At 40.7% G+C, this 16526-nt stretch overlaps 1 long non-coding RNA gene across 1 annotated transcript; it reads right to left on the bottom strand.

The window, feature by feature from the left end:
• Positions 1–12417: 12417 nt before the first annotated feature.
• LOC122182694 lies at positions 12418–13791 on the bottom strand. The gene is made up of 2 exons (XR_006179923.1): positions 13436–13791; positions 12418–13130 (listed from the first exon to the last, which is right to left on the bottom strand). It is a non-coding gene; the product is annotated as an uncharacterized LOC122182694 (long non-coding RNA).
• Between the last annotated feature and the right edge of the window lie 2735 nt (positions 13792–16526).

The following is a 16526-nucleotide window of genomic DNA, read 5'->3' as shown; positions in this document are numbered from 1 at the left end:
GGAATGTGACAGTGCTCCTTCTGTTCTGGCTGTGAGAAACTGAAAGCACTCAAGTCAGTTTGCTTGGTGAGCAGCAGTCAACGTCCTGGTCCTGATACGTGAGCTGGATGAGACCAGGTGTGAGTTACAAATAACCCAAAGCAATGTTGTTCTTTTGACAAAGAAATGGTTTCCATGGAAACTTTTAAATATACCCAAGATTATGTAAGTTTATATCCAATATACCTCCAGAACATTTATATTGATAGATTGCAGAAACACTTTTTTTAAAAAAAAAAAAAAAAAAAAAACAAGAATCCACTTTCTTTAACATATATATTTTTTTCTTTTAGAGGAAAAATGAGCAATTCTGCATAGTGGTTTCCGTATTTAATTATGGGTTTGTAATAACCTAACTGAATTTTACTTAAACCCACCTTTGACTAGGAAGGGTTCTAGGACGGTAAGAGAATTTGAAAGATACAACATACACATAGTGTAAATCATTGCAAAGTCACTGAAAGCCTCCTTTTAAGTATATATTTATAAAGCACATTTCATTCCGATATAGCTGGAAACTTGGACTTGCCGAATTTCTCTTCTTGAGCTTGTTTACTGGGTTTTCAATCATTTGCTTGTTGAGGCTTAAGGACTCTTCTACTTATGAGTCAAGCCTGGAACCAGAGCACGTGGTGGAGGATCATACCTTAGTTGAGGGTACTTAACCCTGAGCAGACAGGCTGAAGATTTAGTAAACGAGCCAACAAAGACTTCATACAGGGTGGCAAAGCAGCCCTTTGTGAGCAGGGGGAAAGGGTAGTATCAGCAGGAGGGAATCTCAGCCGCACACCAATGAATATGCAAAGCGTCCCCTCCCTGTAAGCGCTCCTGAATCAGCAGGCATTTTACAACTTAGGCACCCACAGGTATGTGTTTATGCTTTTGAGAGAAAAAAAAAAATAAAAAATTCGTGCTGGCATACATGAAAGCTTTCTCTGTACATACCCATCCCCTTCCCACTTTTCTTGTCCAGGCTTTAAATTTCTCGATGCAATAACTCAAGGCTTTGTTGCTGAGGTTTGGACACAGCTGTTGGAACCAAGAGCTTGCTCATTGCTTTCTTCCAGCCCCCAGCTTTCCCCTGTCCGGTTTCAACACTGCTGTAGGTTCACAGGTATGCGGAGTTTCCCCAGCCACAGCACTGGCAAACAGCAGGATTGAGCAGCTGAGAGTTCAGTTCATACAGAGCTAAGAAAGCCATTAAGTGTCCTAATGAGCGAGAGCTTGAACCACCCAGCTAATTAAGATTGGCCTACAAAGCAAAGGCTATCAGCGTTTTTTTGAAGTCCGAAGACAACGTGACATCAGATTCAGTGGGATTGTTCAAGCCATTCCTTCTTTTGCCTTCAAAATATGCCATTATTTAAAGACAAAACAATTAAAAGGAGCATGTCCTTGCTGGGTTCTTCCCATTAATTGGTAGAGTTTATAATAAAAATCGTAAGAAATCTGTATTTGAAAAATTTTGGGAAAATGAAGTAATAATTCAAAAAGAAATACAGAATTCAGAGCTATATGATGGTATGTATTGAAGTATATAAAACTCATAAAGGCATATATTCTGTCCAGAAGTGTAAGACAGGTTTTAGTATACTGAAGTTTATAATATTGAAATAATTACTGAAGAAAGATTTGAGTTTTTCCCCAACTTTTATATTTCAAGCTTCTCTTTTACAGGGTACAGACTAGAGATCTTTAATGCAGCCTGAGCATCTCATGTAATGTCAAGACCTTAAGAGTAGAGAAAAACACATCAGAGTATCATGACAGGAAAAAAAAAAAAATGGATGAGAAGGATCTTAGAACTGTGCCTGTAGATCTGATCAATGGATCTCTGTGAAGTCCTTAGATTCTCTCTGTGTTTGGTCTGCTGGAACTCATTACAGGCATGGAACTTCTTTCATTGGTCTCCCCCCTGCACAGGCAAGCTAGAATGCTTTATTTGATGTCATATTTAGGGTATATATGAACATATTTCACTATTTATTTTTATACTTTATCAACAATATGTTATGATTGTAAAAATGAGTAAACATTTCCCATTTTCCAACAAACTCAGTCAGAGTTTAGTTATCTGTTTATTATTAGTGAGCATGTCCAAGAGTTTTGCTGATATGTTTGTTATCAGTGCATCAAAACTTGATTGATAAAATAAACTAACGTGGTCACAAGTTGAGCTATTTGAACAAGTTTTGGAGCAGCAGATGCAAAGCTGAAACAGATATCTTACCCCAGCTTTCACCTTTAGGCTGGATGGAAGAGGCCATCAGACAGATAATTCTGTTTGCTCAAAGGTGATGATCAGAAAACCTGGGCCTCCAAACAGGAGCAAAGCAAAGATCTGTCTGTGAGGAACAGTACACAGTTGAAACCAGAGCTGCTTTGTCCCTCCAGCAGCTCAGGAGTTGGCACACATTGCTGCCTCTCTTGACTTTGCTTTCTCCTCATAACTTTTCCCTGAGCTGGAGTCTTAGGTAGCTGTATGGCTGTCAGCCACTAAACCAGCATTAGGTTGTAAAGAGAAAAAGAAAAAAAGCACTATAAAAGTAGTCATATATGAAGATGGAAGAACTTGGGCTGTTTGGGAGGATGACTTGCTTTAAGTGACCATACACTGTTGCCAGCATAATGTGTGCTTTGTCACTTTAGCGACTGGCTAGCAGTGGCAATACAAACATAGCAGGAGTGAGCGTTGGAATGCCCTGAAGTTCATTAGTGTGTGATCTCATTAAATAACTGTCCAAAGAAAAGCTGACGTTTACTGCCTGGCTTCTTTGAGCTGCAAGATGGGATTCTTAAATCTGGCAGGCTTTGTCCCAAATTTAACTTGCAGATACAGACAAAAGAATGTAACAGTGATATTACCTACCAGGAAGTCTGATTAATTAACTGCACTCTCTATGCTGGGGAAGGAATGGTTTGGGTGGCAGTAAGTTGGTCAGATGTGAGCCTCTCTGCAAATCACATTAATAAGACCAGTAGTGGACTTCAACTAGTCTCCATTGGAACAGGCTGCCAAGAGAGGTTGTGGATCTCTGTGTGCCATGCCTGGAGGTATTCAAGGCCAGGCTGGATGTGGCTCTGGGCAGCTTTGTCTAGTGCTCAGGTACCCTGCAAACAGCAGGGGGGTTGAAACTTGGTGATCTTTGAGGTCTTCTCAATGCAGGCCATTCTATGATTCTGTAAGGAATCCTCATCTTCATGCGTTTCTTAAAATCCCAAGGCTGCTTTTGCCTTCTGTGTGTCAGTATGAGCCAAGGACAGAGGAGGAATGACAAGCACACTGTGGAAAGTTTTTGAAACATCTCTCTTCCAAGAAGCTGGTAAAAATGCTGAGCTGAAGGACTCAAAGCAACTCACTTGAGACTCATTTTCAGTACGGTTAAAGTTCTGAAACCCAGACTGTGAAATCTCAGGAAGCAGCTGGGTTCCTAATTAAAACAAATCATTAATAGATTTAGCAGGCCAAATTTATGCTTTTCAATTAAGAACACTATTGGAACTGGTATCTACTTGTGCACATGCACTCATATGGTGCCAGTGGATGTACACTGGTGGTGCAGTGCACCAAACGGTTGGGTCAGACTACTTAGCCATGGCACGTGCTAATGGACTTGGAGCACCCCAGAAGTAGAATACAATTTGAAATTCAGAGAATGTGAGTCAAGACCAACGCAGACTCAAGGACACTTCATGCACTCCTTTCCTGGCCACAGTTTATTCTTCTGCATGAGTCCAGTCAGGCATTTCTCTCACAGTAAGTTGTTCTCATATGGAAGCAACAAATGTTTTACAGCCCATGTGCTGGGCCTGAGCTATTTATTGACCAGTACTAACCAAGAAGAATTTGTCCTCCAATTAGCCCTGTTGGTTTTTTTTTTTGTTGTTTTGGTTCACTTCACTGTGATGGCTCTTACACAGACATTTCACTAGAACTGGGGCAAAAGCAATTTCATTGTTGTTATTTAAATCAGTTTTATATCATGACAATAGTTCTCATTACAGCAAATTTGATGAACTGATTTTATTTCCATCTTTATTTGTAGTGAGACAAAGAGTGCATCTGTATGTTTTTGTCCCAAGAAAGAAAGGAAAAAGCCATGTGTCGCCTCAAAACATTAAGTTACTGAAGAGTACTTTTGTTACTTCCAAAATGAGGCTTGGATCTTGTGTAGCTGCTTTTCAACAAGAACAAGCTAAAAACTGCTGTAATTTTGTAACAGCCAATTTCTCTTTACAAATTAAATGAAGGGCTACTTATATTGATAACTCCTGCTTTAAAAAAAAAAAAATTCATGTTTTCAAAAAAAACAATAAATAAATAAACTTTACACTGTAGTGAAATGTGAGGTAATTTAAAAATAAATCAAAACTTAAAAAGAAAGTAAAAAGGGACATGAAACCACCCATCTCCCATAGCCTGTCCTCAGCTGATCACGGGACTTTCACTCTACTTGACCCCTGCTTGCTGTTCAGATGAAAATAGAAGCTCCAGTACCACCTCCAGTCCTCTGAATATATAGATATTTATTCATTTGTGCTATAAATGGGGAACTTGGGGTTATGGGTTCACTGTAGCAGATTCCGAAGCAAAATTGGGCCCTCTCTATATACAAACATTTGTAACAGCAAAAGACTCTGTGAGCGCTGTGGCTAAATGCAGGCTGGCTGCTCCATCTGCCTAAGGATTTGCTGCAATACTCACATATAGTTCATTGCTTTTGCAAAGTGTCTTCAGAGGTATCCTGATGGCAAGCAAACAAAAACTCTCCTGTATTGTACTCTGATGGGCAGTGCTGACTTGCTTATCCTCACTGTGAAGCAGAGCATGGGGAATACACTGGTTTTTTTTTTGTTTTTTTTTTTGTTTTTTTTGTTTTTTTTTTGTTTGTTTTTTTTTTTTCCCCTCCATTTTCTGGTAATGTAGCAATCCCTGAGATGCATTTGGGGCAGCCAGAGGCAAGGGGGAAAAGCTGTGTGAATTCCATGGTGCTGCACTGAAGCACCAGTAAGCTCGTTTAGTCAGAGATTAAGCTATGAAGCTAAATCTGAAAGTGAGAAAGGAGAGGAAAAGCTATTGAAAACCGAGATTCTGCTGCTGACTATGGAGGCCACATGACCCTGACACATAACTTTTACTGAGTTGACTATATCTCACTTCCTTTAAGTGCCTGTCCCTCCTGCTCACTCTCAAGGACTTGGCCAATCTCCTTTTGTAAATAGAACAATGCTTTATATTTCTCTATTACTCTGCAGCGACTATATCAATAATGCAGGAAAGGCATCTGTCCAGCACAATGAGATTATTTTTCTGATTTTGGTTGACAGTTATGGTAATAGTTTGGCAAACAATCTACCCCACCATCAATGACCACGGATTACAGCTGTTTTTAAAAATCTCCGCTGCTCCTGGAAACTTAGAAGATTGATTACATGGACAGGAAGAGACAGAAAGATGTGTCAAAAGCTTTTAGGACTGGAACTTTTAACTGTCTCACTCCCTTTTTTCCCCCCCAGATCCTGAAAGTTGACATGCCATCTTGTAGTTGCCATACACAAGTGCAGAATGAAATGAGTGGAGCAAGTAAACAAATGATTGTGCCTCAGAGGGAATTGAGGAGCTGCTCAGCACTGAAGCACTCAGAAGCCACAGTGGGAGTTGTAAAATAATGATTTTATATCACTGAAGACACCAAGTTCTTAGTATTATTTCTGCGTTGGGCTCAGCAGGCTGGACAAGTCATGAAGACCCAGGCCAGCTCCAGGTGAGGTGGAGGTTCTATTCAACCCAGGGCTGCTGAGGAGGGAGACAGGGTTTGACTTGCTCCACTTTAAACCAGAATTTGTTTCCATTGACTCATGGCTTTCTTGAGCTCTTATTGGGTAGCTAAGCTCCAAGTAGGAGGCACCTGCAGGTTGATAAGAAAATCCCTGAAGAAAAGCCTTATTTCCTTCCCTTATACACGTTATTTATCTCACGCAAATCAGTACTGAGGTCTTATAATCAAATACACACCTTGCCGAGCTTAACGCTACATTAAAGGACTCCTAACTGCCAATAGTTAAGTGGAAAATGTACTGTTTCAAATATATGTTCCCTTTACGCAAAAAAAGGGAAATAACAACATGAGATCTGTGGGTTTGGCGAGCACTGGAATTTCAGATACCAAATGTTCACAGCAAACTGCTCAGGGACAAATTTGCAGAACAAGAATTATCCTCAGAAATTATTCAGCAGATATTTTCAATTTGAGTAACAACGGAAGGGAGAAAAATCAGAGGCTTCTTGTGGATAGGGCCACAGACAAGGGAAGAAAAAAAAAAAAAAAAAAGGTCAATTCATCAAATAAATTATTCCCTATGAATTATTCACACAGGGCTATCTCAACTGTTATTCCTACTTTCCCAGCCTCACTACAGGGGTTGACAATAATACAGCTATGTCAGTTTCTAGACTTTGATATTAGCAGGAATAAAATCTCAGAGCACACTCAGGTCTACTAGAGTTAGTCAGGGGGTGAATTTCGCCCTCCAAGTTGGTTTTTCTCATTGGCCATGACACTGGTATGTTATCAGCCATCCTAAACCCAGAAGATGCAAACAAGAATGCTAGTCAGAAAAAAGCTGTCTATTACAGCTATCTCCTGGTAATCTCCTCCCTTTTATTTAAAGAGGAGAAACACTCAAAGCAGTACTGAATACAGGTTAAGAATCTGCCTGCTCAAACTCTCAGAATTCAGGTGGGTTCATCTGTCTTACAAACTCTTCCATCAGGCCCCTGTTAGTATTACATTAACCTCCTTAAATATCAGAATGCTGTGATCTTAGAATATTCCAGAATGGTCTCTTAGCTACCCCATTTCCTGGTTCTGACAGATGGAGACATCTACAGTAGGTCACCTGAATGCATTACTTAATTAACTCAGTGAGCTGCCTTGGGTACCCAGAATGTCTACCAACACAGGACTTAGAAAGCTTCCATTATACAACCTCACGTTTTTACATGATGAGGGGAAGTAAACACGATCTGAGGACCCACATGCATGGATCTCACTGAAATTCATAAGAATTAGGTGCTTAAATCTCTTGTAAAAAATAAGGCAGCACTATTTTCAGCAGCCTGGGATCAAGTCCTGGGCAAATTAGATTACTAATTCTGAATGGTATGAACACCACAGTGAACCATCCGACGTTCTGTTCATACTGCAGCCTAGGAACAAGGAAAGCTATATTACAAATTTTGAGTTCAAGAGTACACAAGGCTTCAGGAAAATTTTTACTTTGTTTTTTAAGCCTGGTAACCTCTTGCTGATAGTTACTCACATTGTTGCTTTTAAGAAGCCCTCTAAGTAATAGAAAATACAATTACAATAGCAGGGTAGTAAAGTCTTTGACTGCAGCAAATGAGGATTAGCCCAAATACAGCAGCTGTGCATACAAAAACAAAAGAAAGAAAAAGAAAAAACTACTCACCTTCAAAAGACCTCAGGTAAACAGGAAACTCCAGAAGGACATCCCTACCTCCACTGCCAACCCTTATATGAGGTCTGGGAAGGTGTGGATCCTGGCTCCATCCCTTCCGGTTGCTCAGCTGCATTGCATTGCACTGCATTGTATTGCATGCACCTGAGCTCCACTGGGTTGGCCCTGCCTTCCCACCAGGTGCTCAATCACTGCTCAATCAGGACACGACTCAGCATTTCTGTTACACTAGCTGTATTTTGCAGAATCTGGCTTTGAAAATGGGAGTTAAACTTCCAAGTCAGCAAGGCGTTTTGAAGGCTTTATTTGAGGTTCCTGTTATACAATTCTATGGCACCATGTAAGACCTGCTGCTGTTTGTGGAGTTGTGCACTGCCTCTACTGAATCCTTTCTAAATCAATCCAAAGTGCCATTTCCCATCACCTATCCCAATCATGGCTCATTAAGCATCATATGGAATGTCATCTATTAGCAGTGGTCTCCTTGGCTGGAGAAAGAATCAGTTGTGATTCCCCACCTTTTGTAAAACAAAAAAATAAAATCAACATAAGGCCTGCCACTATTAAAAGAGATTGAATGTGGGAGGTGCGTATTTATGCCATTGAGGCAACTTAAATGTTCATAAAGAGGATGAAACTTCAGTATCCTGAGTTGTTGATTTCAAGCTTCAGGTCAGAGACAGATGACTTCACGCTGAGATTTATTACTAAGAGGCGAAGCTTTGGAGTTTGTGTCAAGGTGGGCTCATCCATCACCGAAGAATTCTGCTATAATATTCTGCTGTCAGATTCCATCTACCCTTGATCAATCTATCAGTCAACCTACTTAAGAAATTGTACATAAACCCAATATAATCTCATTAGACATCCAAAACACCGTCAATGGTTAATCATGCAGGTAAATTGTGGTGTGCTAAATATGACTTCTTTCCTAATGGACACACACTGTGTTAGACGTGGCAGAGGACATCCCCAGCTAGCTGGCAGCCTGATGAATTTCTCAGTGCTCTGTGTTAGAGCAGTATCCCTGTTAAAAATTGAAATTCTCTGAACTCATGCTTTTTATCAGCAGATAGAGATGTCGGGCTGTTTCATGCAAGTATAGTAGTTAGCCCCATTTAGTGGTATCTGGTTGTGAACTCTGATATAAATACCTGAACTCTGATACAGGAAGGTGGAGTTGGTGAATTTTCAGTTGGGTTTTTAAACAGGTGCTTTTCTAAACCTTAGGTGACTTTTGGCTGAATAAACCACTGCATTCCCCTTTATTCTCAATTAAATACTTGGATCACACGGTCAGAATGAGTCCTTGCTCTTATTATACCAATTTGAGCATTTGGTGCTTTCAGGGCATGGCTGAGATTTGGAACTGCTGGGTTGCAGTGCTGAGCTCCCACAGCTTAGCAAGTGATGCTGTGCTTCAGTGTGGCTGAGACATTAAGAGAGATGAATTATCCAAAATGAGGCAGACCAGTGAACTGTGCTAGCAATGTAATTCCATTACTTTCAAAGGAGTTGAGTTTGTTATAGCCAATCAAGTGGAACAATGCTGTGTACCTTAGAAAAAAGGAGTTGATTTTTTTCTTATTTTTATTAAAGCTATTATTATTATCATTATTAATTCAAAGTAAGAACAGCAAATAAATGGAGAAGTCTGTAGGCTAAATGGCCAGTTAAATAACGAACAAAACTAAGAGGAAGAACATTGGTTGTTCTGGGGTGTAAAATAAGACCAATCACAGTTGAAAAAGTGCTGCCAGTGTTTCCCAGATAAATTGCCCTGAAATGGAGTTAGGAAACACTTCATTCTCTGGTGCTTTGCCCGTATGGGTTGTCCTCAATGCCAAATGCAATCTCAGAAGTTTCCATTAACTAAGGGTTCAAGCCCAATAAATACAAAGAGAAGGCGGCTGAGGTTAAAGTGAGACTTGAAGAGCTACTGAAAGAACTCAAAGCTCACCCAAAGTGTTTTGCCTTGAGTGTCTCGGAGTTGCCTGTCTGGATGAGGAAAACTATGCAGATTGTCTAGACATGCAGAGACTGCTGGCCACATCCATCAGCTTTGTCTGAATTCCCCCCTGAAAGGTAGCATAGGCTCAGGACATTGACAGCGCTGCGATGAGAGAGGGCATTTCTCATCCCTGCTTTCCATTCATTTCACACCCTGAATTTAGGATATGTGGAATTTCTCATCAAGGAAAACTCAAGGGGAATTAATCTGAGATGACACTGAAAAGCCTTTGCAGGTGCAGGTGATGAATAAAATGGAGCTCAATAGAATTTATGGTAAAAAATATCAGGATGGAATCACAGTGTCTGCTCATGTACTGGTTCTTTATGAGGTTTACCTGCCTACGCGCATGATGACAAGACACCTTATGCTGGCCATCTACAGCACTGGTCTCAGGCTTTTTACTTTCTTTTTCTTGCAAGTTGCTTCTTATCAGGATGATGTTGACTGTTGGCTTCAAGTCTGCTTGGACAATATGTCGGGTCACCCTCTGTCTGCATGCAAATGGCCTTCAAAAGATTAACTTTTATTGAGCACCATGTAGCCTGCTTCACAGGGAAAGCATTAGCACATGTAGTATTTAGGTAAGAACAAAGTAGAGGTCTGAGGCTGATGGGGAGGGATGTCCCAGTAGCCTTCTCTAACCCTTAGGCAATGTTCTATTCCTGTGGAGAGGTCTGTGTTTGGGGTTTGCTGGGATATGAGATTGATTAACCTGGCTCTTTCCATCCTGCTACTCACAGTACATTGCACAGCCCTGAACAGCTCAGAGGAAAAAAAAAGGAAAAAAAAAAAAAAAAAAAAAAGCGCCAATATTTATAATATCCTGAAGCCTGTAAAACACCAAGTTGTTTGAAAATCCAGCAGGAAGGTGCACTGAAGCTTAGCATCTATATTTCGAAATACAGGAGGGAAGGCACAGAGAGCCAGGGACATTTTCCCTCGAGCCCGGCTCTGAAGTGCCGGGCTTTAATGATTTGGAAAGAAACACATTTCTGCACTACTGTGGCACGGAGCTCAGCAGAGCTGTGGTCTGTAGCGTGAGGAGGTCTTTCTCCTAAATATCTAAAGGGAAATTTGTAGCCACTCTGACCCACTCCTGTGCCTCCCAAAGGCAAAGTGTTAACAGTGCTGTGGCCTTGTTGGGGTCAGGTGATGCCTTGTCTTACACCACCAAAATTGTATCACAGCAGCTACAGGGGATTAGCCAAAGGTATTTGACAGCTGCTGTTAGGTTGAACTTTTACCACTGTGGGTTGAAAATGAATACCACGTCAAGCAGTATTGTTATATGAAACCCTTACCTCAGTTCTGGGTTGCTGACCTGACAGGCCCTCCTTTGTTAGAGATCAGATTATTGGGATTTTTTTGCAATGGCTGCCGTAAGCCAGAGTGTTGTGGTTGCTTTTTTAAAATATCTCGCTAATTGCTTGTTACCTTCGGGGCATTCTTTTAAAAAAACTTCCTTGTATGTCTTTATCCAAAATAAGTACAGCCCGTGATAAGTATCGCCTGGGCATGAAATCAATTGATTTTTGTTTTATTGTGACATTTGGTTGGGTGCCTTTGGACAGTTTAATGTAGTTTAAGAGCCATCAAATGAACATGGTAGTGGTTCTTGACCTCTGAGGGCACTTGCAATGGCTGAACAAGGCATACCTCCGGGAATTTTTGTTTCCTTAGGTAGGGCCCATGCCTTCCCAGGCCAATTGATCTCTTCCCAGACTTCTGCCCCACCCTTGCCAGCATCAGGAAAGAACATGAAAGTAACTCCAAGACATGCCTTGCTTCATATACGCGTATCTTTTCTGCCACTCACTCTTGGCTATTCGTTTGCATGTTCCTCAAGAGAACAGTTGCCTGGAAAATATGATGGATGAACAAATAAGCTGCTTTGTGTTTTTGTTTGTCTTTTTTTTTTTTTTTTTCCCTACGTCTTTCTAACTTTTGCAGATGCTTTTCAAATCTTGGAAGAGCATTTGTACTCCTCAGCTTAATTCCCAGTGAGGAAAGAACAAAAGCCAAATGAATGGCTGGGTGGTGCATGCATCTGTTTCTACCATCTTGCTGTACCATGTGAACCTTCCTTTTCGTGTTACAATAGTCTAACAAGAGTAACTCTGCACAGCTGAAGTGCATGTCACTAAACTTGAGTGCACTATTCACCATCTATTATCTGTGATAATGCAAAGTCTGCACTTGATTTTTCAGTCTGCATTTCCAACACTGACTCATGGTGTGATTCTCTTTCTTGAGCCTTGCTTGGAAGATTTTGCATTTCTTAAAAAAGCATACAAAATTGTACACCTTCTCATAACTGTGCTTTGGTGGTGTAGAACAAGCTTTTCCTTAATCACAAAAAAATGAAAATTGATCCGTGAAGTTATCATGAGCAATATTATCAAACTAAATATCCTGCAGATGTCAGTTGCAACTACAGGGCTTCATCGGTCCTGAAGTCTGACTTTAGGATACAATAGTACAGAATTAACTACAGATAAATAACTTCAGGCAAATTTAGTAGCGGAAGGTGAAAGGGCCTTTTGCTTTCTAATTAGTATCAGACATTGGACCCAGTCCTCACTATTAAATTTAATCTAAGGCTTGCTCAGGATCACAAAGGCAGTAAGAGAACATCACGGCAAGAATTGGCTTCCAGTTCTTGGCCCCAGCCATTTCCCCTTCCTCCACCCCAGCCTTCCCTTTTGTACTTGTATTACTTTTGTCTGTGTGAGTGAATATCTGGCATTGGTATTTGTGCATATCTGGAGATCACTGCGCCAGTTGGGTTTTGCATTAAAAGTAAACTAAACAAAACAGAACAGTTAACCTTTCCCTGCCCCAGTACCCCAGTAACATGTTCGTTACTCTCTGCTGTGGCATGCTGAATTCATTTGTTTTTATTAACCAAACTCAAGATCAGTAGGACACCTGAAGGGGAGGAGGCAGTTATCAATAGATAATCATGCTACTGTGGATTAGAGGCACTTAGCTACGTATTGTACCTTCGCTCTCTCAAGGGTACGATTATATCCCTTGGCTACGCTTTAGATGATGTTAAAAACATATCAAAGCTGCTGATATCCCTTCCAACCCCAAAACATGTTCTAAAAGCGGAGATTAATCTCCTTTGGCAGCGGATCACCTACCTGGTGGCAAGCCACTTTCATTAGAAGAGGAAGGGCAGGGCCGTGTTATATACACTTGCTGCTAACTATGCAAGCACAGGAGGCATATGATTTCACTGGCTCTGTACTGTCCCTTACAGCCTTGCTCATGGGTAATTTTGCCTGTTTATTGAAAAAGGCATAGAGGCAGGAGAGAGAGAAGCACATGAGGGAAGTGTGATATGGGATTGCTGGAAACCAGAGTGTCCCGGCCATCTCCCAAATTTCACTGCAGTCATAAAAATCCATCTTGTAGACACGCTTACATGAGTGTGGCAAAAGGCCTTTGTCAGTACAATAGTTGCAGAAGAGAGATGCAGAACAATCTGATGTTTTCCCTGGGGGCAGGGTAGTCAGGAGCTCCTTGATCTCATCTCAGTTTCAACTCCTTCTGCGGCCTTTAGAAGGTCATTCCACCATTTTTTCTCCATCTGGAAAATGGAAATAAAAATAAATCACGTGCTTATCTAACTATCTCCAGGGGTTGGTGTGAAGTTATTCATAAAACACTTTAAACATTGAGCATGCTGCGTAGGGCTTGCCTTTCTTATGAACTTCGTAAGTGTGTCCCAGATGAACCACTGCTGATGGGAGGATATTAATCCCACAAATTTTTCTGCCTGTGGAATCTGGCAATGTAAGGGCAAATGATGAAAATACGGGGGAAAAAAAAAAGGAATACTTATGAATGTGTTCAGAATAATTCTAGATGATTTTCTTCAGAGCTTTGCCTTACTCATTGGAATTGGTTTCCTCTCATGCTGTCATTACATGCTGTGACCACAAGTTTCTTCTCCATCTGCTTCCTCTGCACATCCCCAGAGTCCCCAGACTGGTACAGTTACAGTGACATCAGCTCCTCAGGCCATGCAGATGGCAGGGTGGCAGAAGCATCAACCATCTTCCATTCTGTCTACCAGTACCAATTGCCTTCTTCACCAGATAGTTGCTTCTCCAGCCATTTCTAATGCTCAAAATGGCAACAGAACAGTTGGTGTCCTTTATCTGGCTTCTTCTGTGTACTTCTTATCTTCAGAGACTGTCCCTTTTAATAGAAGATCATGGGTCCAAGAATACTATGCTATGAAGAAAATCAAAGAAAGGCTTTAAGGATTTTATTCTTTTTTTTTTTTTTTTCACCTCACTGCCCACCCCTCCTTTTCACTTTCCTTAGAGAAAACCAAACCTTTTAATACCCAGAATCCTTCTGACCCATCACTAATTGTCCCTATTTTTTAGGGGCTCTTGGCAGGTCCGGTGACATTATAGAAAAAGTCCTCCCTAAAGAGCACTGCCAATTTCAGCTTTAATTCCATCAGTAAACAACTTTGACTGTGTTGGGAAAATTCCATTAATCATTCATGTTCTGTGAAGAATGATACACAAAGGAGCTGTCAAAATCAAGCAGCTACTCTCCATTTGTTTGGTAATTAAGAAACTCCAGGCCATTCTGATGGCACAGGGATGCAAATTCCAAGCCCAGCTAGAACCAAAATGAAATGATATAGAATCACCTGCACTTAAAAGCTAGAGGCCAGACTGTACTCTCAGGGAGTGTATTTAAGGTCACTAGTGTGTCCAAGTGCTCCATCAGGTATTTGGAAGTCAAAATGATGTCAGCTGCCCTTACATTTGTAATTATTGCATACACAATAATTTGTCACAGCACAAGCAAAGAATCCAGTGTATGATGAAGAAAAAAGAACAATGCTATTAAGGACAAAAAATTAAGCAAGTAGGCAAAACTTCAGACTGTGGGATTTGGTCCTAATGTTTTATTTTGTCAAACAGTTCAGTTTTCCTAGGGCAACCCTCTTCCTGCTCAGTTTCTTCACTGCCTTTCTCATTATGTGGCATCTGCTTCTTGAAGCTTTAAAGACTTCAGTACAATTTCTTCTGGGGCAATGGGCTGTGAAAAGGGAGGTAAAACAGTCTATCTCTCAGATGTTAAACACGCTTGGCTTTTGGTTAATGATGACTTCCTTCACACTGGTGCCAAACAAAGTGGTGTGAACCGCTTAATTCAGTTTTAAACAAGGTGGAGTTACACAATAAAGGTATTTTAGGAACATGGCAGCCTGGTCTGGAGAAGTATCTCAGGTTAATCTCCACATTGTTTGAAGTGAAAGGATGTGGAAAGAAATTCAGACTCTACCAAGACACTCCTCCATTGCTGCTGGTGAGCATCTCACGGACATTCATGTGGCAGCCTTGCCCAGGGGGTAAGCAAAGCACCACAAGGAGCAAGACTTTAATTAGCTAGGTCTATCTTGCTGATGCCTGTGTAGCCAATCTTACTTTATACCGAAGGTAACAGCAGGGAATAGGGGGTGGCATGGTAGTAATGTATGGCAACCAGCTGTAGGTTCACACACAGATATGCTTTCCACATAGACTAAAAAGGTAAACATGCAGTGCTGAATCCAGCCAGCAATGTTGAGAGAGGAATAAGCTGAACAAGAATCGATCAATTGATTGACTGCTTTAATCACAAACCTTCCCTTTTAATCAGACTGGAACTATAGGCTTATAAATGAAGACTTCATTAAACCTTCATATAACAGGAAATAACTTCTGATTTTGTTCTTCTAGAACGTACAATATTAGGTTTTGTCCTACATAACAAAATATATGGTAAAATATTTTCTGTGTAATATATTATTAGCTATAGAATTACAACAGATGTAAAAGTATTCTGTGCTATCTAATAGTCTAACTGCTATCTAGGTGGCTACCTGGAAACTGCAAATTAAATGCTGGGAAACCCATGCACTTTTAACTGTACAAGCTCAACTGAGGCCCTTCAAAAGAGATCCGTGCCTTCGGGGTTAGTAGTACTTCATGCTGCCAGCATGGCTGCTTGAAGCTGAATGTGATGTATTATTTATGAGATTATTATTAGATCAGCAATGATGATCAGTAATTCACTCATGGTGCTTGATTCTGGGTAGATGTTCTGGAATCAAAGATGTTTGGAGAGAGAAATGCAATGGCCTGATTCTTACACCGAAGTCAGTTTGCCTTGCAGGCTTTTCAGGCAGCCTTACCTGGCCAACCTGGTGATTGTGATGGGAATCCACTAGGAAGCATCCCAGGACCTTCAGCCTCCTGCCACACTGCTCCTGTCCCCACTGCCAGGTGCTCCAGCCAAGTGTCACCTGCAGCATTCCCTCACAGCTGGGGCTGAACTCTAGCAAAAGCCTGCAACTCTTTTTTTAAACAGATTTGAACATCCCATTCATTTGTTAAGAGCGTGGTAGCAGAAACAGGACCTCGTTTTGACATTTAAATGTGACCTTTTCTTAAAACCACAATATACTATATTCTTTTCTTACATGTTACTGCCTTTGACATTCCTAACCCATTTATATCAGTTTAAGAGAATCCAGTGATGTAACAAACAGCATTTTAAGAAGTGTTTTTTTTTTTTTTCCATCCAAAACCTGCATCTCACATCTGTTCTCTGAAGTCCTCATAAGCAATTTTTCAATCTGCCAAATTTCCACCATTTTGGAGCAGAACGTGGTCATTCAGACTTGTCAGCTAATGGAGCGTTTCTTCTTTCTTGTCCTAACATTGATTTTCCAGAAGATCACTGTGAAACTATAAGCTGGATTTTAGGGGCAGGGAAAGAAGATAACTGGTGTCTGGTGACTTCTCAGTCTACATTCAAAAAACAAATCAATTAATCAATAAGCATGTATCTATTAATGGACCGTACTTATTTAGGATTAATTAGGATGGTGTTTCTTAATTGTACGTCCTGTCTGCAAACAGACTAGACATTTATGCTTTGTAATTGCCATGAGGGAACTGTAGCAAGTTAC

The sequence above is a fragment of the Lagopus leucura genome, unplaced genomic scaffold (genome assembly GCF_019238085.1).
Source record: "Lagopus leucura isolate 7727_CA_CO unplaced genomic scaffold, USGS_WTPT01 Super-Scaffold_100015, whole genome shotgun sequence".
Lineage (NCBI taxonomy): Eukaryota > Metazoa > Chordata > Aves > Galliformes > Phasianidae > Lagopus > Lagopus leucura.
This window is presented reverse-complemented; position numbering and strand designations above follow the sequence as displayed.